Raw genomic sequence first — 24,084 nt, 5'->3', positions numbered from 1 at the left:
AAGCTTCAAGCATCCAGGTGTTAAGTCAGCACTCAGAATATAATGAATATGTTTATACAATGCAAATGTAAGAGCAATCCATGGAGAAAACCTATTTTCCAGTCAGTGTCTCTTTCTCTGCAGCTATTCTTTTTTCCTAATTGGATTCTCATTTTACCTTGAGATTCTTAGCTTAAATATTTGACCATATTAAAAACAATTAATACAGTTGTTCCTCAGTGCCCCTGGGGGATTGATTCCAAGAGGCCCTGCAGATACCAAAATCCATGGATGTTCAAGTTCCTTATATAAAATTACATAATACAATGAATACAGTTCACCCTCCTCACCTGCAGGTTTTGCATCAGCAGATACGGAGGGTCAACTGTAGATATTAAGTAATTAAATCAAGAGTGCAAACCCTACCAGATATTAATTGAATCAATTAATATTTGTGAAGCTATCTGATTCTTTAAGAAGAAATAACCTAGTGTGTTAACTGATACAAGGCATGTTTTGACTTCTTAAGGGATATGTTTTTGAGCTTATTTTTAGCATGAGTGCGACTCTTAAAATCAATTAGTTTTTGTTTTGTTTTTTTTTTTCAAATGGAGGAAATGCTAGGAACAAAGGCTAAAACCAAAATATTTCTGGTCTTTGAAAAAGTTGTTTTACATTCTTTCTGTTCAATCAATCATTCTTTTAAATTTAACATCTACTATGTACTAAGCTTGAACAAGGAATACATTAGATATCTGCTCTAAATAAAGCAGGGACCACAGATATACATGACCTTACAATCCTGTGTGATCAGAACTTTGATAGGAGGTGTATGGAATACATCATCATAATATTATACTCTGAACCCTGAGAATTACAGATGCATATTTCAAATTCATATTGCTATTTTACATTTGTACTTGAATTTCAAGAGTTTCACGTGTATACAATTCGAATAAGTTTGTTAAATCTTATGTTAGAAATCAGCCTCTTTGCAAAGAGAGTAGTTCATCTGAAGATTGATAAATAGGCTTACCCAAGTGTAGAGAAGAACTTCCATTTGAGTTTTATAAAGTATGTTGAGTCTTACAATTATATTTAAGATTACATCTAGATTTATATGTCATATATAAATCACATCTAGATTTATGTATGTCATAAAAAGTATGTTGAATCTTAGAATTGGAAACATGACAACAAAAAAAATTCATCTTAATAGGCTTTAAAAAGATTTTTTACAGAAGTGTGTACTTCTTGATATGCTATTTTTGTTGGGAAAAATAAAATAACCTTGATTATGAAATTCACCATGAAAGAGAGAAAGAGAATAGATTTAGGACTTGAATATGGATATAAATAAATAAATTTAATTCTTTTAAAAAACAGGAATAAAAGAGAAAAACGTGAAGACGTTGGTAACAGTGAATGTTCTATTAAAATGGAACTTGTTATTGTCATCAAGATTGTATCAGTATGAAAGGCCACTAAGACGTGGATTACTAAAACTGACACGTTCATTCCTTTTGCCACTGGGGGTCACTGTAAAGACGTTGCTTGAACAAGTCTAACATTTCCTTTTGTGGCGTTTGAATCTAGAAATTTAAATGTGAAAAAGAAACACTATTTATTAGAAAGACTAAAAATATATATAAGAAAGAAATAAGACATATTCTCTTGTTCCCTAAATTGCATATTACTGATCTGAATCTTTCTTAAGACTTCTGTTTATATTGATATATGTATAAGTGTTGCATTGCTATTCAAAGTGGAAGTGTTTAATTAAAGTGACTTTAACATTATAGAATAATTGTATTCTCATGTGTTTCTCGTTTCAAAATTCAAAGATATTTAAAACACAAGTAATAGTTACCTATGCAATTAAATCTTACTCCTGAATTCTGATATGACCATAAACTTCTAACATTCCCATTCATGTAGATAGAAACATATTCTATAATCTATCTCCAGAATATCTGTCCAAACCAGATCTATATATTTATTTCATTGACAGTATAAATAAAAATATCATTAAAACAAAACAAAACTCTTCTAAATTTCTATAAGACCCTCATTTTCCATGGCTTATCAGAATCTCTCTCTCTCCTTCCCTCCAACTCTATATTCCTTTCCTTTTTCTTCTCTCTGTTCTTCATCTAACATTTCTTGAGTGCTCGTTATGATCCTTGAATAGAAAGAGAATTATTTCTTCCACTGAGACAAGAGTGAAGTAAGAAATTTAGTACATGCAGATAGAGGTTCATCTGTAGATATCTGGAGAGGCATTTGAAGAATTTATTGCCTATTGACATAGGTTTTTTTCCTCTTAAGTAAGAAGCAAGGCTATAGGCTGAGAAGGAACTGGGAGTCAGGGTGGTGGTGGGGGGACAGTAAGGAGGATAGGAGAAAAGGGAGCTGTGTATGATGTTTGAGGAGAAAGGTATTTTGGACAGCCACTGTGGGGAAAGAGAGAAGGAGAAAGTGGGCAACATTGAAGGACTCCATTGAGGCCAGAGCCATCTGCACCAAGGCTTCAGGATTTTATGATTCCCAGGAACACTCAGCAGTGAAGGATTTTGAGAGGCAAGTACTTGGATTGCTTTTGGGTCAGAATTCTGTGGGATCCATTGGATGGAAGGCAGAAGAGTTGAGGATATTGGAAAAATAATAGTTAGAAAGATGAACTGTGAAACCCTTGGAGGAAGGGAAGAAAGGGAAGCCAAAAAGGACCCGTAAGTTTGGGGAAAATGGGATGGTTCAGAGTTGAGGTTCCAAATAAGACTGAAGAATATCAATGCATTATTTATAGTAGGTGAGTAAAGAAATCGGAAGAATAGGAGTTTGTGGTTAGAGACTAGAATGTTAGAGTTTATAATTTACAGTTGGAACAAGTCCAGATAATAAATGTCCAGGATGTGGTCATGGGAGGAAATTGCTAAAATGACATGCAGGTGAAAATCATTGAATAGAAGAGCTCAAGAAACTAAATACATGAAGAGAAATGAATACATCGTCCTCACATACATTGATGCTGCCTGGATAATGGTGGAACTAAGGATGGTGAAGAAGATCCTGATGCTGAAACCTGCAATAAAGAGGGTGTGTCTCTGTGTGTGTGTGTGTGTGTGTGTGTGTGTTTGTGTCTGAGTGTTGAAGATGGGTGTCTGGGCATTTGGTAGGTGACGGCAACAAGGAGGAACAGAGGGTGCTATAACCAGATGGTGTAAGGCTCCAAAGCAATATTTTATATGAAGGTGGAAGATTTTGGTTTGGAACAGAACTGAGGAGTAAGAACATTAACCTTCATTCTCTTTTCTTCCACCAGAGGGGCATGAAGGAAAGAACTAGATGAAGGCAAGGAGGTGAGAGCTATTGTTTAGACCAGAACATGAGTGTGTTGGAGTAATATGGTGACAATAAAGACAGTTCCAAGTGGCATAGTGCAAAGGATTGGCAGAAAGGCAGCAAGGGGAGGAAGTGAGAAGCATGTTGAAATGAAAGTACAAGCTGTTCTGCTGAAATAACCAGGAAACGTTCTTTTTTTTTTTTTTTTTTGTGGTACGTGGACCTCTCACTGTTGTGTCCTCTCCCGTTGTGGAGCACAGGCTCCAGATGCGCAGGCTCAACGGCCATGGCTCACAGGCCCAGCCGCTCCGTGGCATGTGGGATCTTCCCGGACCGGGGCATGAACCTGTGTCCCCTGCCTCGGCAGGCAGACTCTCAACCACTGCGCCACCAGGGAAGCCCCAGGAAACATTCTTAAGAAATGTTGCCTTAATAAAGAAAGTACACTAATAAAGCATAAGACATATAAAAATTACATTTTAAAACAGTATAGCCTAGTGGTTAATAGCACAAACTCTGGAGCCAAACTGCCTGGGCTTGAATCCTGGCTCTACCACTTACTAGCTGTGTGATCTTGGGCAAATTTCTTAATCTTTACATACCTCAGTTTCCTCATCTGTAAAATGGGGATAATAATACTACCTTCCTTATAAGGTTGTTATGAAATTAAATGAGTTAATATCTGCATAGTATTTAGAAAAGTGCCTGGCACTTAATAAACCCTGTAAAAGTACACATAAAATTAACATACTTCGTTGGTTAGAAAGTAGGTTTGTGGCTGTTGAGTTTCAGACTAACAAAGTTATTTTTCCTGCAGGAATTTCTGTGATAAAAGCCAATAGTTGCTGTATTTTCAGGAAGGTTATAGCTGTTAAACTGAAGTCTTACTCAGCAAAGTTAACCCTTGCTTTCTACTTCCTTCTTGCTTGTCTCTTCTTAGGGTTGCCAACATTATGACTTGTCTAATGCTCCTTACACATTCATGTGTTGTCACCTTTATAACCCATAATGATGCACAAAGCCAGAGCCAGTTAGATTACCTATACAGTTGTGTGCATGGGGTGTGTGTGTGTGAAACACAGTTTCTGGTGATGGTGCCTATAGTGATCTATATAATGAAAATCATGTTCCCTATTTAGTAGGTCCCAGTGGAGCTGATGGACTTAATAGAAACTTTTGCTGTAGGAGAAATTCCTGTTCAGATGAAGGACAGATGACCTGAGAAGCTTGGATTTGATTTGGGAGTGAAGGATGACATTAAAAGAGATCTGGTGCTATCAACTAGTTCCAAGTTAACCAACTGGAACTTCAGTTAAAAGTGTTTCCACGCTATTGCCAACAGAGTCCCTGGATGGTGTTCTGAACCAGACCATTTTGTAATCAGCAGTCTGAGCTATCTGTTCAGGATTTCAAATAGTTTGCTGAGGGCTATGAGTGGAGCATTATTAGTTACTGTCTGCAGTTAAAACCCCTGTATGAGAAAGGTAAGAGTGGGAAATATATAACAGTCCCAGGTCTACAACAATGATGGAGTCCTACTGGGCAGGCATTGTGAAGAATTCCTAGCCTGGCAGTGAAAGAAGTTTATTGATTAAATCCTAAGTGTACTTTCTGGGAGGAACTCCCTTGTCCGCTGTCCATTGTTCTCCCAGGGCTCTACCTTCTGGGAGTTTCTTCCTTGTCCATTATCTTCTAAGACATATCTGAAGTGGAAATGAGGGATTATAACCTTCTCTGGAGATGCATAGCTTTCACAGCCTGTTGTCTACTTGTAAAATCTTGGGGTCATAAAGGTTTTAAGACTCAAACTATCAAAGGCTTTTTCAGGGCAGGCTTTTTGTTTCTTTGGGAATACAATTTCTTTAAAAACTCATTAAGCCTTAACTATCTGCTTCTAGTTAATTCCAAGTACAAACAACTACACCAAAAGCTTTTTCCTAGACATAGATCTTAAAAGATCTTAAATCTGTTTTTTTGTTTTCTTGCCACCAATACTCTTTCCCCACCCGTCTTCTCTCTCTTTCAACTTATTACAGTTATCTTCAGGCTACCTGAGACTATTGGCTTGGGTAGGGAGGTATGTATTTTAAGTGTAAAGTCTGATGAGTTTTGATGAACATATACACTCATGCAACTACCATTACAACCAAGATAAAGAACATTTCCATCACCTATAAAAGTTCCCTTGTGTTCCTTTCTAGTCAATTCCACCCTGGTCCCATAGCCCTGGTGCCAGAAAACCACTGATCTGCTTTTTGTTGCCATCTGTTAGATTTGCCTTTAGAGTTCTATGTAAAATGGAATCATCCAGTAAGTACTCATGGTGTCTGGGTACTTCTGCTCAGCATAATGTTTTTGAGATTCATCCATGCTGCTGCATGTTTTAGTTCATTCTTTTAATTAAATTGGTGAATAGTATTTCACTGTGTGACTATGCCACATTTTGTTGATTCATTTACCTGTTGATGGAACTTTAGTTTTCTCCAGTTTTGGGTGATAACAGATAAAGCTGCCATAAATATTTATGTACAAGTTTTATATGTTTTCATTTCACTTGGGAAAATAAGAGTGGAATTGCTGGACTATTCACAATAACCAAGACATGGAAACAACCTAAATGTCCATCCACAGCTGAATGCATAAAGAAGACGTGGTATATATATGCAATGGAATACTACTCAGCCATAAAAAGAATGAAATAATGCCATTTACAGCAACATGGATGGACCTAGAGATGATCATACTAAGTGAAGTAAGTCAGAAAGAGAAAGACAAAAATACCATATGATATCACTTATATGTGGAATCTAAAATATGACACAAATGAACCTATCTACGAAACAGAAACAGACTCATGGACATAACAGACTTGTGGTTGCCAAGGGGGAGGGAGTTGAGGGAGGGGTGGAGTGGGAGGTTGAGGTTAGCAGATCTAAGCTATTATATATAGAATGGATAAAAAACAAGGTCCTACTGTATAGCACAGGGAACTGTATTCAATATCCTGTGATAAACCATAATGGAAAAGAATATGAAAAAGGAATGTATCTATCTATCTATCTATCTATCTATCTATCTATCTATCTATCTATCTATATATATATATAACTGAATCACTTTTCTATACAGTAGAAATTAACACAACATTGTAAATCAATTATACTTCAATAAAAAAAAGTGGAATTGCTGGGTAAGTGTATGTTTAATATTTTTAAGAAACCACTACAAATTTTATTCCCAGCAGCAATATGTGAGTGCTTCAGTTGCTCCACATGCTCACCAACACTTGGTATTATTAGTTCTATTTTAATCGTAGTCATTGTAATGTCTGTGTAGTGGTACTGATTTGCATTTCCCTGACGATTCATGGTGCTTAGCATCATTTCATGTCCTAATAGGCCATTTGTAAATTTTCTTTTGTGAAGTGTCTGCCTATTTTAAACTGTCTTCTTAGTATTAAGTTCTGAAGGTTAAGAAAAATGCTGATGCAAATATTTTATTATGTAATGCAAATATTTTCTCTCAGTCTATATCCTTTCTATATCTTTTAAAGAATGAGTTTTAATTTTGATGATGTATAATTTTAATTTTTAAAATATGATCCACTTTTTTTTATCCTCTCTAAGAAATCTTTGCCTAATCCAAGTATGCAAAGATTTTTGTCCTATGTTTTCTTCTAGAAGTTTTGTAGTTTCAGGTTTCTGGTTTTTAAAAAATTTTTATTACTATTCAGAAAAGCTTAATCTAAATGGTGTTAACTGAGGCACCAATTAACTTTTGACCCAGTAGGAAAAGATGCAATAAAAAAAATAGTAAAACTAGGACAAAATCAAATACACAAAGCACTTATATACATAAGTAACATTCAAAAGCAAGCAAATTGTAAAATGTCTCAATATTCTACTATTACATTATAAAGTCACAACTAATATAAATCTAAAAAATGTAGCTGGATCATTTTTCTTTTTTTTAATTTTTTAATTTAATTTTATTTATTTTTTTATACAGCAGGTTCTTATTAGTCATCAATTTTATACACATCAGTGTATACAAGTCAATCCCAATTGCCCAATTCAGCACACCACCATCCCGACCCCACCACGGTTTTCCCCGCTTGGTGACCATATGTTTGTTCTCTACGTCTTTGTCTCAATTTCTGCCCTGCAAACCAGTTCATCTGTACCATTTTTCTAGTTCCACATATATGCGTTAATATACGATATTTGTTTTTCTCTTTCTGACTTACTTCACTCTGTATGACAGTCTCTAGATCCACCCACGTCTCAACAAATAACCCAATTTCATTCCTTTTTATGGCTGAGTAATATTCTATTGTATATATGTACCACATCTTTTTTATCCATTCGTCTGTCGATGGGCATTTAGGTTGCTTCCATGACCCGGCTATTGTAAATAGTGCTGCAATGAACAGTGGGGTGCATGTGTATTTTTGAATTATGGTTCTCTCTGGGTATATGCCCAGTAGTGGGATTGCTGGATCATATGGTAATCCTATTTTTAGTTTTTTAAGGAACCTCCATACTGTTCTCCATAGTGGCTCTATCAATTTACATTCCCACCAACAGTGCAAGAGTGTTCCCTTTTCTCCACACCCTCTCCAGCATTTGTTGTTTGTACATTTTCTGATGATACCCATTCTAACTAGGGTGAGGTGATACCTCATTGTAGTTTTGATTTGCATTTCTCTAATAATTAGTGATGTTGAGCAGCTTTTCATATGCTTCTTGGCCATCTGTATGTCTTCTTTGGAGAAATGTCTGTTTAGGTCTTCTGCCCATTCTTGGACTGGGTTATTTGCTTTTTTAATATTGAGATGCATGAGCTGCTTGTATATTTTGGAGATTAATCCTTTGTCCGTTGCTTCATTTGCAAATATTTTCTCCCATCCTGAGGGTTGCCTTTTCGTCTTGTTTATGGTTTCCTTTGCTGTGCAAAAGCTTTGAAGTTTCATTAGGTCCCATTTGTTTATTTTTGTTTTTATTTCCATTACTCTAGGAGGTGGATCAAAAAGATCTTGCTGTGATTTATGTCAAAGAGTGTTCTTCCTATGTTTTCCTTAAGAGTTTTAGAGTGTCTGGTCTTACATTTAGGTCTTGAATCCATTTTGAGTTTATTTTTGTGTATGGTGTTACGGAGTGTTCTAATTTCATTCTTTTACATGTAGCTGTCCAGTTTTCCCAGCACCACTTATTGAAGAGACTGTCTTTTCTCCACTGTATATCCTTGCCTCCTTTGTCATAGATTAGTTGACCATAGGTGCGTGGGTTTATCTCTGGGCTTTCTATCCTGTTCCATTGATCTATATTTCTGTTTTTGTGCCAGTACCATATTGTCTTGATTACTGTAGCTTTATAGTATAGTCTGAAGTCAGGGAGTCTGACTCCTCCAGCTCCGTCTTTTTCCCTCAAGACTGCTTTGGCTATTCGGGGTCTTTTGTGTCTCCATACAAATTTTAAGATTTTTTTTTGTTCTAGTACCCTAAAAAATGCCACTGGTAATTTGATAGGGATTGCACTGAATATGTAGATTGCTTTGGGTAGTATAGTCATTTTCAAAATGTTGATTCTTCCAATCCAAGAACATGGTGTATCTCTCCATCTGTTGGTATCATCTTTAATTTCTTTCATCACTGTTTTATAGTTTTCTGCATATAGGTCTTTTGTCTCCCTAGGTAGGTTTATTCCTAGGTATTTTATTCTTTTTGTTGCAATGGTAAATGAGAATGTTTCCTTAATTTCTCTTTCAGTTTTTTCATCATTAGTGTATAGGAATGCAAGAGATTTCTGTGCATTAATTTTGTATCCTGCAACTTTACCAAATTCATTGATTAGCTCTAGTAGTGTTCTGGTGACATCTTTAGGATTATCTATTTATAGTATCATGTCATCTGCATGGCTAGGACTCCCAAAACTATGTTGAATATTAGTGGCAAGAATGGACATCCTTGTCTTGTTTCTGATCTTAGAGGAAATGCTTTCAGTTTTTCACCATTGAGAATGATGTTTGCTGTGGGGTTGTTGTATATGGCCTTTATTATGTTGAGGTAGGTTCCCTCTGTACCCACTTTCTGGAGAGTTTTTATCATAAATGGATGTTGAATTTTTTCAAAAGCTTTTTCTGCATCTATTGAGATGATCATATGGTTTTTATTCCTCAGTTTGTTAGTATGGTGTATCACATTGATTGATTTGTGTATATTGAAGAATCCTTGCATCCCTGGGATAAATCCCACTTGATCATGGTTTATGATCATTTTAATGTGTTGTTGGATTCTGTTTGCTAGTATTTTGTTGAGGATTTTTCCATATATATTCATCAAATATTGGTTTGTAATTTTCTTTTTCTGTAGTAGCTTTGTCTGGTTTGGTATTAGGGTGATGGTGGCCTCACAGAATGAGTTTGGAAGTGTTCCTTCCTCTGCAAGTTTTTGGTAGCGTTTGAGAAGGATGGGTGTTAGCTCTTCTCTAAATGTTTGATAGAATTCACCTGTGAAGCCATCTGGTCCTGGACTTTTGTTTGTTGGATGATTTTTAATCACAGTTTCAATTTCATTACTTGTGATTAGTCTGTTCATATTTTCTGTTTCTTCCCGGTTCAGTCTTGGAAGGTTATACCTTTCTAAGAATTTGTCCATTTCTTCCAGGTTGTCCATTTTATTGGCATAGAGTTGCTTGTAGTAGTCTCTTAGGATGCTTTGTATTTCTGTGGTGTCTGTTGTAACTTCTCCTTTTTCATTTCTAATTTTATTGATTTCAGTCCTCTCCCTTTTTTCCTTCATGAGTCTGGCTAATAGTTTATCAATTTTGTATATCTTTTCAAAGAACTGGCTTTTAGTTTTATTGATCTTTGCTATCGTTTTTTTCATTTCTTTTTCATTTATTTCTGATCTGATTTTATGATTTCTTTCCTTCTGCTAACTTTGGGTTGTTTTTTATTCTTTCTGTGATTGCTTTAGATGTAAGGTTAGGTTGTTTATTTCAGATTTTTCTTGTTTCTTGATGTAGGATTGTATTGCTATATACTTCCTTCTTAGAACTGCTTTTGCTGCATCCCATAGGTTTTGGGCCATCATGTGTTCATTGTCATTTGTTTCTTGGTATTTTTTTATTTCTTTTTTGATTTCTTTAGTGATCTCTTCGTTATTTAGTAACGTATTGTTTAGCCTACATGTGTTTGTATTTTTTACAGATTTTCTTCCTGTAATTGATATCTAGTCTCATAGCATTGTGGTCGGAAAAGATACTTGATACGACATTAATATTATTAAATTTATCAGTGCTTGATTTGTGACCCAAGATATGATCTCTCCTGGAGAATATTCCATGAGGACTGTAGAAGAAAGTGTATTCTGTTGTTTTGGGATGGAATGTCCTATAAATATCAATTAAGTCCATCTTTTTTAATGTGTCATTTAAAGCTTCTGTTTCTTTATTAAGTCCATCTTGTTTAATGTGTCATTTAAAGCTTCTGTTTCCTTATTTATTTTCATTTTGGATGATCTGTCATTGGTGAAAGTGTGCTGTTAAAGTTCCCTACTATTATTGTGTTACTGTCGATTTCCCCTTTTATGGGTGTTAACATTTGCCTTATGTATTGAGGTGCTCCTATGTTGGGTGCAAAAATATTTGCAATTGTTATATCTTCTTCTTGGATTGATCCCTTGGTCATTATGTAGTTTCCTTCGTTGTCTCATGTAATAGCCTTTATTTTAAAGTCTATTTTGTGTGATATGAGAATTTCTACTCCAGCTTTCTTTTGATTTCCATTCGCATGGAATGCCTTTTTCCATCCCCTCACTTTCAGTCTGTTTGTGTCCCTAGGTCTGAAGTGGATCTCTTGGAGAAAGCATATATATGGGTCTTGTTTTTGTATCCATTCAGCCAGTCTATGCCTTTTGGTTGGAGCATTTAATCCATTAACATTTAATGTAGTTATCAATATGTATGTTCCTATTACCATTTTCTTAATTGTTTTGGGTTTTTTATTGTAGGTCTTTTCCTTCCCTGTGTTTCCTGCCTAGAGAAGTTCCTTTAGCATTTGTTGTAGAGCTGGTTTGGTGGTGCTGAATTCTCTTAGCTTTTGCTGGTCTGTAAAGGTTTTAATTTCTCTGTCAAATCTGAATGACATCCTTGCTGGGTAGAGTAATGTTGGGTGTAGCTTTTTGCCTTTCATCACTTTAAATATGTCCTGCCACTCCCTTCAAGCTTCCCGAGTTTCTGCTGAAAGATCAGCTGTTAACCTTATGGGGATTCCCTTATATGTTATTTGTTGCCTTTCCTTTTCTGCTTTTAATATTTTTTCATTGTATTTAATTTTTGATGGTTTGATTAATATGTGTCTCGGTGTGTTTCTCCTTGGATTTATCCTGTATGAGACGCTCTGTGCTTTCTGGACTTGATTATTTCCTTTCCTATATTAGGGAAGTTTTCAACTATAGTCTCTTCAGATATTTTCTCAGGCCCTTTCTTTTTCTCTTCTTTTTCTGGGACTCCTATAGTTTGAATGTTGATGCATTTAATGTTGTTCCAGAGGTCTCTGAGACTGTCCTCAATTCTTTTCATTCTTTTTTCTTTATTCTGCTCTGTGGTAGTTATTTCCACTATTTTATCTTCCAGGTCACTTATCCATTCTTTTGCCTCAGTTATTCTGCTATTGATTCCTTCTAGAGAATTTTTAATTTCATATAGTGTGTTGTTCATCATTGTTTGTTTGCTCTTTAGTTCTTCTAGGTCTTTGTTAAACGTTTCTTGTATTTTCTCCATTCTGTTTCTAAGATTTTGGATCATCTTTACTATCTTTACTCTGAATTCTTTTTCAGGTAGACTACCTATTTCCTCTTCATTTGTTTGTTCTGTTGGGTTTTTACCTTGCTTTTTCATCTGCTGTGTGTTTCTCTGTCTTCTCATTTTGCTTAACTTACTGTGTTTGGGGTCTCCTTTTCGCAGGCTGCAGGTTCGTAGTTCCCATTGTTTTTGGTGTCTGCCCCCAGTGGGTAAGGTTAGTTTAGTGGGTTATGTAGGCTTCTAGTACGGGGGACTGGTGCCTGTGTTCTGGTGGATGAGGCTGGATCTTGCCTTTCTGGTGGGCAGGACCACCTCTCGTTTTGTGTTTTGGGGTGTCTGTGACCTTATTATGATTTTAGGCAGCCTCTCTGCTAATGGGTGGGGTTGTGTTCCTGTGTTGCTAGTTGTTTGGCATAGGGTGTTCAGCACTGTGTCTTGCTGGTCATTGAGCGGAGCTGGGTCTTAGCCTTGAGATGGAGACCTCTGGGAGAGCTTTTGCCATTTGATATTACATGGGGATGGGAGGCCTCTGGAAGTCCAGTGTCCTGAGCTCAGCTATCCTGCCTCAGAAGCTCAGGCCTGACACTAGCCGGAGCACCAAGACCCTGTCAGCCACATGGCTCAGAAGAAAAGGGTGAAAATAAAAGAAAGGAAGAAAGGAAGAAAGGAAGGAAGAAAGGAAGGAAGAAAGGAGAAAATAAAATTAAAAAGTTACTAAAATAAATAATATTATTAATAATTAAAAAATAAAAAAGTAATAAAAAAAAGAAAGAAAGAAAGAAGAGAGCAATGAAACCAAAAAACAAATCCACCAATCATAACAAGTGCTAAAATCTGTACAAAAAAAAAAAAATGGAGAGACTGAACCCTAGGACAAATGGTAAAAGCACAGCTATACAGACAAAATCATGCAAAGAAGCATACACATACACACTCACAAAAAGAGAAAAAGGAAAATAATATATTTATCTATATATAAAGAAAGGAAGAGAGCAACCAAATCAATAAACAAATCTACCAGTGGTAATAAACTCTAAATATTAAAGTAAGATAAACATAAAACCAGAAACAAATAAGTTGAAGAAAGCAAACCCCAAGTCTACAGTTGCTTCCAAAGTCCACCACCTAAATTTTGGGATGATTCGTTGTCTATTCAGGTATTCCAGAGATGCAGCGTACATCAAGTTGATTGTGGAGATTTAATCTGCTGCTCCTGAGGCTGCTGGGAGAGATTTCCCTTTCTCTTCTTTGTTTGCACAGCTCCCGGGGTTCATCTTTGGATTTGGCCCTGCCCCTCTGTGTAGGTTGCCTGAGGGCATCTGTTCTTCGCTCAGACAGGATGGGGTTAAAGTAAGAGCTGATTCGGGGGCTCTGGCTCACTCAGGCCTGGGAAGGAGGGAGGAGTATGGAATGCGGGGCGAGTCTGTGGTGGCAGAGGCCAGTGTGACGTTGCAGCAGCCTGAAGTGCACTGTGTGTTCTTCCGTGGAAGTTGTCCCTGGATCACGGGACCCTGGCGGTGGCGGGCTGCAGAGGCTCCCTGGAGGGTAGGTGTGGATAGTGACCTGTGCTTGCACACAGGCTTCTTGGTGGCTGCAGTAGCAGCCTTAGCATTTCATGCCCGTCTCTGGTGTCTGCACTGGTAGCTGCCACTTGCGCCCATCTATGGAGTTTGTTTAGGTGGTGCTCTGAATCCCCTCGCGCACCCCAAAACAATGGTCTCGACTTTTAGGCAATTCCAGACTTTTTCCCGGACTCCCTCCGGCCAGCTGTGGCGCACTAGCCCCCTTCAGGCTGTGTTCACACAGCCAACCTTAGTCTTCTCCCTGGCATCTGAACTCCCAAGCCCAAGCCTCAACTCCCAGACCCCACCCACTCCGGTGGATGAGCAGACAAACCTCTCAGGCTGGTGAGTGCTGGTCGGTACCGATCCTCTGTGCAGGAATCTCTCTGCCCTGCCCTCTCCACCACTGTTGCTGCGCTCTCCTCCATGGCTCCGAAGCTTCCCCCCACCACTCCCTGTCTCCGCCAGTGAAGGGGCTTCCTAGTATGTGGAAACCTTTCCTCCTTCACGGCTCCCTCCCAGAGGTGCAGGTCCTGTCGCTATTCTTTTGTCTCTGTTTATTCTTTTTTCTTTTGCCCTACCCAGGTACGTGGGGAGTTTCTTGCCTTTTAGGAGGTCTGAGGTCTTCTGTCAGCATTCAGTAGTTGTTCTGTCGGAGTTGTTCCACATGTAGATGTATTTTTGATGTATTTGTGGGCAGGAAGGTGATCTCCATGTCTTACTCCTCCACCATCGTGAAGGTACCAGTCGCCCCTGCCCCAGTTATTTATTTACCAGTCCTCCTCCAAACTGTCAAGTTCTTGCAAAACAAGGAAAGCCTGAGAAACTGTCACAGCCAAGAGAACCCAAGGAGACAGGATGATCCACTGTAATGTGGCCTCCTGGAAGGGGTCAGTTCTGGAGGCTGTAAGTCCCCAATCAGTGGGCCATCAGGGTTGGTTTCTGATAAAAGCTTTTTTCCTAGCGTTCAGATGGCCGCCTTGCTGTGTTCTCACATAGTGGAGAGGGCCTTTTTATGTTTCTTTAAAGAATGGGTCTGCAGTAACCTTTACTGAGGTTTGATCCTTTTGGTATCTTTAATTCAACATGTTTCTCCCCTCTGGCTGGTGGGACTTAATGATTCCCAGTCCTATGTGAGCTCTGGGAATTGTTTGGTTTAGTGCTCCCTGGAAGTTGTTTTTTGCCTAGCCTTGTGGAGTTTTACCTTAGTCATGCATGCATTCAAAGACTGGGGGAGACCCCTATGCACATTTGTAGAGCTCTTTCTATTCATAGCTCCCTTTTATCTGGCACAGGATCCTGTAAATTCTAGCAGCCTTGGCCTCCTTGAAATCCAATCTATATCTCTTCAACTAAGCAGGACTGCTGGAATCTCTTTGGATTTTTCCTCCTTGCGTTGTCCAGAAATTGCCTCCAAGTAGTAATTGAATAATTGTATGACTTATTTTGTTGTTTCTCTTCTTTCAAGAATCATAGTCCTGTACAACCTATTATTTCATGTCTGAAAACAATTGTTTTATATATTTTATCAGTTTTCTAGTTTACAGCAGAAATGTATGTCTGAACCCTATTACGCTTTTAAGCTAGAAAGAGAAATTACTGAGCTCCTTTGCTTAACTGAAATTCTTAGTGGACGTTTGCTGCTCAGAGCCTTTTCAGTCTATTTTCTTATTTGAATTACAAGAACAATTGGCTTTTTCAGCCATTAAAAGACCCAGATTTCTAGCTTCTCTCTAATCCTTTCTATTTCTGCTTGCAAAATGATAAATTTCTTTTGTGAACTCATCTCTTTCTTAAATACCTTGCTTTAAGCAGCAAGGAACAATCAAGACAAATTAACATCCAGGCCCTTTTCAATAGCTTCTCCTTTCAGTAGGCACTTAGTCTGCCTTACAACTTATCACATGAGGCGGGTTTACAAAATACACAGCTACTGTATAACATGAATCTTCATCTTTCTATGTTGCAATACTTGTTTCCTTGCTACCTAATCTTACTAAGCCAGGTTTTCATTATGGCAGCTCTCTTCTTCAGAGTACCATTGTTTGTACTGATATACAGTAATAAATAGACTGAAACATGTAGTGGTGCAAACAGTAGAAATGTCTATGCTGAGTTGATTTTCAGGGTAGTGTGGGGTAGTGTGGTGTTTCTTGTCTATGACATCTTTCATAGATGCCCAGATACTTATATTTGTCACCCATAGCGACTTAGGGACTTATTATGGTTAGATCCAGCAAGTGGAAGGTGAAAGAGCTGGCAGGAGAACATGTGGGAAGTTATACAGATCAAGCCTAGAAGTAGCACATATCACTTCACCCACTTCCACTGGCTAGAACTCAGTACTGGCAGATTACAAGGGAGATTGTAACTCAATTGTAAGGGAGATTTGAAAATATAGTTAAGCTGTGTGCCAAGGAAGAGGAAGAAAATGGATTTTGGTGGAGCAAAAGCAGGGAGATTTAAGTATACAGGAGTCCCTCTAATACATGGGGTATATGTTCCAAGACCCCCAGGAGATGCCTGAAACTGTGGAAAGTACTAAACCCTATATATTCTATGTTTTTTCCCTATACATACATATTCGAGGTGTGACAGGAAAACTAGCAGGAATTTCTTTTTCCATCACAGTTTCAATAGAAGATTGATTTTTACCATTGATCTTTGCAGCCTCAGCTTATGATTTTTTTCTTTCCTTATTGAGTTGAGAACTTGTGTCTTTTCACTTAAAGGAAGCACTTTACAGATTCTCTTTGGCATATCCAAATTGCCCTAATCAGTACTCTTGTGCTTTGGGGTCATTATTAAGTGAAATAAAGGTTACTTGAACACAAGCATCAAGATACTGTGACAGTCGATATGATAACCAAGAGGGCTACTAGGTAACTAATGGGTAGATACACTGGACAAAGGGATGATTAACATCCAGGGTGATGGGGCAAGATAGTGGGAGATTTCATCATGTTACTCAGAATGGTGCTCAATTTAAAACTTATAAAGTGTTTAGTTCTGGAATTTTTCATTTAAGATTTTTGGACAACAGTTGACCTCTGGTAAATGAAATCATAGTAGAAAGTGAAACTGCAGATGGGGGTGGGAGCTACTGTACGTGGAATCTTTTTCTTTTGTTCCTTCATGCCTTAGTCTGTTTTGGAGTACAGATTCTCAGTGAAAGAACCACTCTATACCTAAATTTTCTTATCTTTGGAGTAATTCTTTTTCCTTTCCCTCTCTTATATCCTGTCTCCCTTTACCCTCTCTTTCTCCTCTCCCTTCCTTCCACAAATACTAAATCTTTCAAGCACTGCGCTAGATTCTGGGTATAAATCGGTGAGCAAGATAGTCTCTGTTACCATAGCAACAGTAATTTTTTATGTTTTCTATTATTTACTTAATATTTTACCTAGTATCACATGCAGTAATATTACCTGATGACTTTGAAAATGAGAACTGTGTTCTTCAGAACTGTTGGAAAATAACAGGAAAATAATGTTAATGGAAAACTTATAGAAAAAAAGATGAAATTATTCCTATTCATCACAGATTGCTTTCAGAAGTAAAATATTCCATAATCTTTGCCAAACAGAAAGAACAGCATTTACTTCAAACCACCCCCCACTCAAATACCACCAAAGCCCAAAACAATAACAAAAAAGATGCATTAACTGAAGGACATCTAATTTCCTAAGTCTGTTTTTAATTTTGCTGTATACATGTTTACAGTAATTCTTCATTGATTTTGTTTTTCATTGCTGCTGTTTCAGTGTACACAGTGTTCCAGATTACCTTTCTGGCAACTGCTAATGTGGTTCGTGGCTTGGTTTTGTCCCATTTCTTAATTAGATGAAACAACACACTACTTAAAATTCAGTTTCCTATATAAATGGAAGAAATGGCAGTGTTCTTATGGGAAAATCACTGTATTGACAACAAACCTAGGTAACATGGTAGAATGGTATCATATTTCTTTTTTGGAATTTGTATTTCAATTCTTATCTAAACCTAAGAAAAGTAAACATGCTTTTTACTCATTCATTCATTTGATAAATAAACATTTATTGAGTTCCCACTCTGTGTTTGGCACCTATATGAATTGCTTGGAATATGTAGATTAGATGTTGTCCTTATTCTTGAAGAGATCATGGCTTTAGTGGATGAGACAGACAAATAAGCAGATTCCTAGTGTCATATAAGAACAATGATTTCAGTGTATGCAGAGAGCTCTGAAGTCACAGAGAAAAGGTTCCAAACTTACACTTGTGGGAGCCTGATTAAGGACCTGCAGGAGAGGCCTATAAAGTATTTTGAAGGATGAGTAGGAAATAACCAAAAAAAGAAGAGAGGGAAGGATACTTGAAACTGAGAGGGATAGCATTGTGAAGGTGAAGAGGCAAGAATGCATGATCACATGGAGAGCTACAACTTATTGAGTGTGACAGGAGCTTAGGACTGGAATAGAGTGGGAGTAGTGATGAAAAACAAAATTGGTGAGATCACAATTTTCATTTATTGAGTGGTTTTTATGTACCAAATACTTTACTTGTGTTATGTTATTTAATTGTCTTTAATTCATAGACTTTAGTTTTTAGAGCAATTTTACATATTCACAGAAAAACTGAGTAGAAGGTACAGTTTCCATATATGTCCTGTCCCCATACATGCATAACCTCTCCAACTATTAATATCCCCCACTAGACTGGTACATTTGTTACAACTGATGAACCTACATTGATGCTCAAAGTTCAGAGTTGACATTAGGGTTCACTCTTGGTGGTGTATACCCTATGGGTTTGGAAAAATGAATAATGACATGTATCCATCATTGTAATATCATACAGAATAGTTTTCACTGCCCTGTCTCCACTGACTGCTGGCATCCACTATTCTTTTTATTGTCTCCATAGTTTTACCTTTTCCAGAATGTCATATTGTTGGAATCATACACCATAAAGCCTTTTCAGGTTGTCTTGTTTCACTTAGTATTATGAATTTAAGGTTACTCCATGTTTTTGCATGGTTTGATTGCTCATTTCTTTTTAGCACTAAATAATATTCCATTGTCTGGATATATCACAGTTCATTTATCCATTCACCTACTGATGGACATCTTGGTTGCTTTGAAGTTTGGCAGTTATAAGTAAAGCTGCTATGAACATCTGTATGCAAGTTTTTGTATGGGCATGCTTTCAGCTCCTTTGGGTAAATACAAAAGAGTACAATTACTGAATCATATGGTAAGATTATGTTTAGTTTTGTAAGAAACTCACAAACCATCTTCCAAAGTGGCTGTACCATTTTACATTCCCACCATCAGTGAACGAGAGTTGCTAACATTCTCCCCATTCTTGCCTGCATTTGGTATTGTCAGTGTTTTGGATTTTGGCCATTCTAATAGGTGTGCAGTGATATCTTATTGTTGTTTTAATTTGCAACTCCTTAATGGTGTATGATGTGGAACACTTTTTCATATACATACTTGCCACCTGTATATCTTCTTTGATGAGATATCTGTTCAGGTCTTTCACCCATTTTTAAATCAAGTTGTTTCTTTCTCTCCCTGTCTGAAGCACAGGGAGATTTTTCTCAGATAGTCACTGTGAGAAGCTGGTTGAGCTCCTAGAAGCAAAACTCACAAAAGTATGGGTACCCTCTATGACTGGGTCCCCCTGGAGTTTTTAACTCTTTGACTGCCCACACTGAGCTTCCAGCAATTCATCAATTACAGTTTAGGTTTTTCTGCCTAGGCCCTGGTTCCCACAGAGTTTTCTGCTTTTGTATTTCTGCTCCAGTAAGTTGTGATTTTCTGTATTCACCTATTTGTCTCTCCAAATTTGGGGGACAGTGGTTTGCTCTGTGGCTTCACTTCTCTGATGAATCTCAGAAGCATTGTTAATTTTTCAGTTGTTCACTTGTTAGGACACAGTGGCAACTTCCAAGCCCCTTACGTGGTGGACCAGAAACCGGAAGTCCTATTATGTAATTTTAAAACATAGGTTTGTTATTTCCTCATTTTATTGATGAGTTAGAGTGAACATGTAACTTATTCTTCTGTTTGAAGTCATTTGAGAGTTAAAGGGGATGCGATTAATAATTATCCCAGACATCAAATGTAAACTGTGATGATTACCTTTTTGATATGGTTATACCTGATGAGGAAACTAATGTCTCAGAGCTAACAAGGGAAACCGATGGGACTTGAATCCAAACAGTCCAATCCTTGACTCAATGCTCTTAGATCTATGCTATATATAAGAATCAGATTTTTTTTTTTTTTGCGGTACGTGGGCCTCTCACTGTGTGGCCTCTCCCATTGCGGAGCACAGGCTCCGGATGCACAGGCTCAGTGGCCATGGCTCACGGGCCCAGCCGCTCCGCGACATGTGGGATCTTCCCAGACCGGGGCACGAACCCGTGTCCCCTGCTTCGGCAGGCGGACTCCCAGCCACTGCACCACCAGGGAAGCCAAGAATCAGATTTTTGAAGTGGCTTGTATGTTTTTTCTAGGTCTTTGTCAGGACTTGTCAGTACTCATCATTGTGGCTATTCTTTACTGAAGAGAAACATAATTGAAACACAGTACCCCACATTATTTATTAACTCTTAATGTATTATTTTAAATTTTCCTTTTAGTTGGAGGGCAAGAATTTTATTACATTACTTTTTACTTTACATACTACTCTACATAACCTCTTCTGAATCTGGAAGTTGTTCTCCTTCCCAGAATTCTGGACTTGAAAGAGACATCTAGTTAAACCTTTAGTTGTGTAGATAAACAGGCCCAGATGATGTAAATAACTTGCTGAATAACACAGTTAATCACTTGTAGAATCTAGCTAAGAATTGAGAGGCAGAAAAATATAGTGATTAAAAATGGAATTAGGGGCTTCCCTGGTGGCGCAGTGGTTGAGAGTCCGCCTGCCGATGCAGGGGACACGGGTTCGTGCCCTGGTCTGGGAAGATCCCACATGCCGCGGAGTGGCTGGGGCCGTGAGCCATGGCCGCTGGGCCTGTGCGTCCGGAGCCTGTGCTCTGCAACGGGAGAGGCCACAACAGTGAGAGGCCCGCATACCGCAATAAAAAAAAAAAAAATGGAATTAGGTTGCCTGCCTTCTACACCCTACAGCCTGCAAGCCTTTGGGCATGTGTATTTTTCCTTTCCAAGTCTCACTTTGAGGAAAGTGTAATTGAGAAATAATAGTACCTATCTCAGAGTTGTTTCAAGTCTATGTCTGGCACATAATCAGGACTCAACAAATGGTCTCTATTATTATTTTTATCTGCGTCCTTATATTTCCAGTGAAGTGATTTTAAAAACATGCTGCCTTTGAATCTCTTCAGGCAATGTCTTTTTGAGATCTAACAGTGTAGGTCTTGAGTCTGCCAGCAGGCATTCATTGATTATTTAAGTTGCCTACTTGTATAACTAAGAGTGAAAAAGAAAATAATTTCATTGGCCATTTCTGGGACACCAATAAGCATAGACTTTTCTGCCTTTTCAGAAATAGGGAGTAGTAAAGAAAATGCTTTTAAAATTTAACTCATTTTTATTAATGTTATAAATGTACATCACTTCAGAAAAACCAGTCTCTAAGGCTTTTAATAAAAACCTTTAGTCCCTTGCCCACTCCTCCTGACTCTGGATTACTGCTTTCCAGAGACTATCACTTTCAACCCTTTTAACTTTCTTTTGTTATTTACCTACATATGTAAGGATTTGGCTGTCTCCCATACCCACATATACTTACACACCCATATATACACTTACCTCCCCAATTCTACTAATATAACGATATCATATTTTGCTAAATGAATATTTATGATTCTAAAAATATTCACAACTGAACCATGTGTTAAATTATGATTAAATTTCCTTTCTTGAGTGATACTGCTGTCTTTGAGGTTGATAGTTGTCTCTTTTTTTGTTTGTTTGCATAGTCTACGTATCTGTCACCAGTGCATTCCCAACCTCTCCTACAGAAGTCTAAATCTCTAAATACGTTCAACAGGAATAAAGACACAGACCTACTTGAGAATGGACTTGTGGATATGGGGAGGGGGAAGGGTAAGCTGTGACAAAGCGAAAGAGAGGCATGGACATATATACACTACCAAACGTAAGGTAGATAGATAGTGGGAAGCAGCCGCAGAGCAAAGGGAGATCAGCTCGGTGCTTTGTGACCGCCTGGAGGGGTGGGATGGGGAGGGTGGGAGGGAGGGAGATGCATGAGGGAAGGGATGTGGGAACAGATGTATATGTATGACTGATTCACTTTGTTATAAAGCAGAAACTAATAAAAAAATAAATAAATACGTTCAAAAGCATTAGGCTTTAAGTATCCTATCACTTTCATTTTCTTTTCTTGGTGGGGGAAGATATCTCTTCAGTAATCTTTGTCCTCTTATTCTAATAGATACTGACTGCTCTCCTGGCCTTAAACTGGGATCTACACCATCCTAAAAATTCCCTTCTTTTTCTGGTTAGATTGGATTCCCTGCTTCCTGGATTTCCTGTCTACTCCTTGGTTAGTTTGTTCCCATGTTTGGTGGAACACATCTTTTAGTAATTGTCCCTCCCCCCCCACAAAAAAAAAAGGAGAAAGGGAGATAAAATATTTTGAGATTTTGCATGTCTGAAAATATCTTTTTCTACTGTCACATTTATTGGTAGTTTAGAATTCTAGTCTAGAAATTATCTTTCTCTCAGAATTTTGAAAACATTGCTCTGTGGGATTTTAGTTTCCAGTTTGCTGCTGGGAAGACTGATGCTGTAATGATTCTTGAAACTTTTTTTTTAATAACTTTTTTAACTTCTATGGAAGCTTTTTAGGATATTTTATTTGTGCCCAGTATTATGAAATCTTATACTTATATGCCATATTGTGTGTTATGTATATGTATGTTTTTCATATTGTGTTGGGCACTTGATGGGTTAATTCAATTCCTAAATTCATCTTTCACTTATAGGACATCTTATTGAATAGTATGTCCCTACATCCCCAACTGTTTCTGTTTGTCATTCTCTCTCTTATTGGAATGCCAATCATTCAGATGTTGTATCTTCTGAATCATTTCTCTAGTTTTAAAAAAGTTTTTCCTTTCCTATTATTTACTTCTTTTTCTTTTGTTTTCTGGGGGGGGGGTTCCTAACTTTGTATTCCAACATTATTATTTCTGCTCTCATATTTTTAATTATTGAAAATTATTTTTGTTTGTTCAAAAATTTCCTTTTATGGCATTCTATTTTTGTCCCATGAATGCTATGACCTCTCCTTTCTCTCTGAGGATATTAATACAAATAATAGTTTTCTTCTGTATTTTGCATTATCTTTGTTTTCTTTAAGTTCAGCTTTATAACGTTTATTTGTTTTGGTCTCATATTAGTGAATCTCCTTGGCTGTCCATTCATATTTAAAGGTGAAATATTATCAGGTGGTTGGAGTTCTGTGTGAGTGTTCTTGAATTATGGAATGATAGACTTCACAGCAGAATGATTTATTGGACTATTTTAATTATCGTTCCTTCGAATATCAATATATATGTTTTTCTCCTGGAATGGTTAGTATCCCCAGACCATTGTTCCAATCTCTTGCTTGGGGGGTTAAAATCTGCCAGCCATCTCTTTCTTGAAGTCAAATTAGGGAACTGGCCTGGGGAGGGCCGTCCCTGCCATTCTCTATGTAATATTTTACTTAATCATCCTCTTTTAATACCAGATCCATCCAAACTGGGCCAGGGACCCATGAGTTCAGAGTTTTTTCTAGTTCAGTCTTTCCAGAGAGTAAACCTGCACTGTCCTGCCAGGATGGACCAGGGCAGCTCCTAGCTATGTTACCCATGGAAATCTGACTGATTCCATCCAGTACTTCTGTTTTCAGCTTCAGCTGCCACCACCACTCTCCATAGTTTTCAGAGCTTTCTGTCCCCCAGGTCTTGAATCTTACTGAGATGCTGTGATGTAAATTATTTAGTTTCTAGACGCCTCCTTTTGTTGGCTTTCTTGGATGCAGTTTTCCTCTTTCTCTGATATGTTAAGTTGGTTAGCAGTCATCCAGCTAGATTTACAGTCTCAAAAATTTTCTGCATTCCTTTCCTATTTTCTTTGACTTTCTTGGTTTAAGCCTTTTTAATAAATTTTTTTTTTTTTTTAACCACGATAAGCAGTATATTGGTTAAAAGCATGGACTCTGGAACCAGACTGCCCAGATCCACTTCTTATATGACCTTGGGAAAGTTATTTAATCTCTCTCTGGCTTAGTTTCACCATCTTAAAAAATTAGTGGTTGGAGTACCTTTTAAGATTAAATAATTTTCAATGCTTTATTTTACAGATGAGGGAAACTGAGACCTGGAGAATTAAGTGACTTGCCTTGACTAGAATCCAAGGCTCAGAATTCCTA

At 37.6% G+C, this 24,084-nt stretch overlaps 1 protein-coding gene across 10 annotated transcripts in view; it reads left to right on the top strand.

The window, feature by feature from the left end:
• DNM3 (dynamin 3) overlaps nt 1–24,084 on the top strand; it is a 591,572-nt gene that overhangs the window by 170,713 nt on the left and 396,775 nt on the right. The gene's annotated exons all lie outside the window — the stretch shown is intronic.

This window comes from Mesoplodon mirus (genome assembly GCF_964341445.2).
Source record: "Mesoplodon mirus genome assembly, chromosome: 3".
Taxonomy (NCBI): Eukaryota; Metazoa; Chordata; class Mammalia; order Artiodactyla; family Ziphiidae; genus Mesoplodon; species Mesoplodon mirus.
Note: the sequence above shows the minus strand (reverse complement) of the source record. Positions and strands in the feature narration are given on the sequence as shown.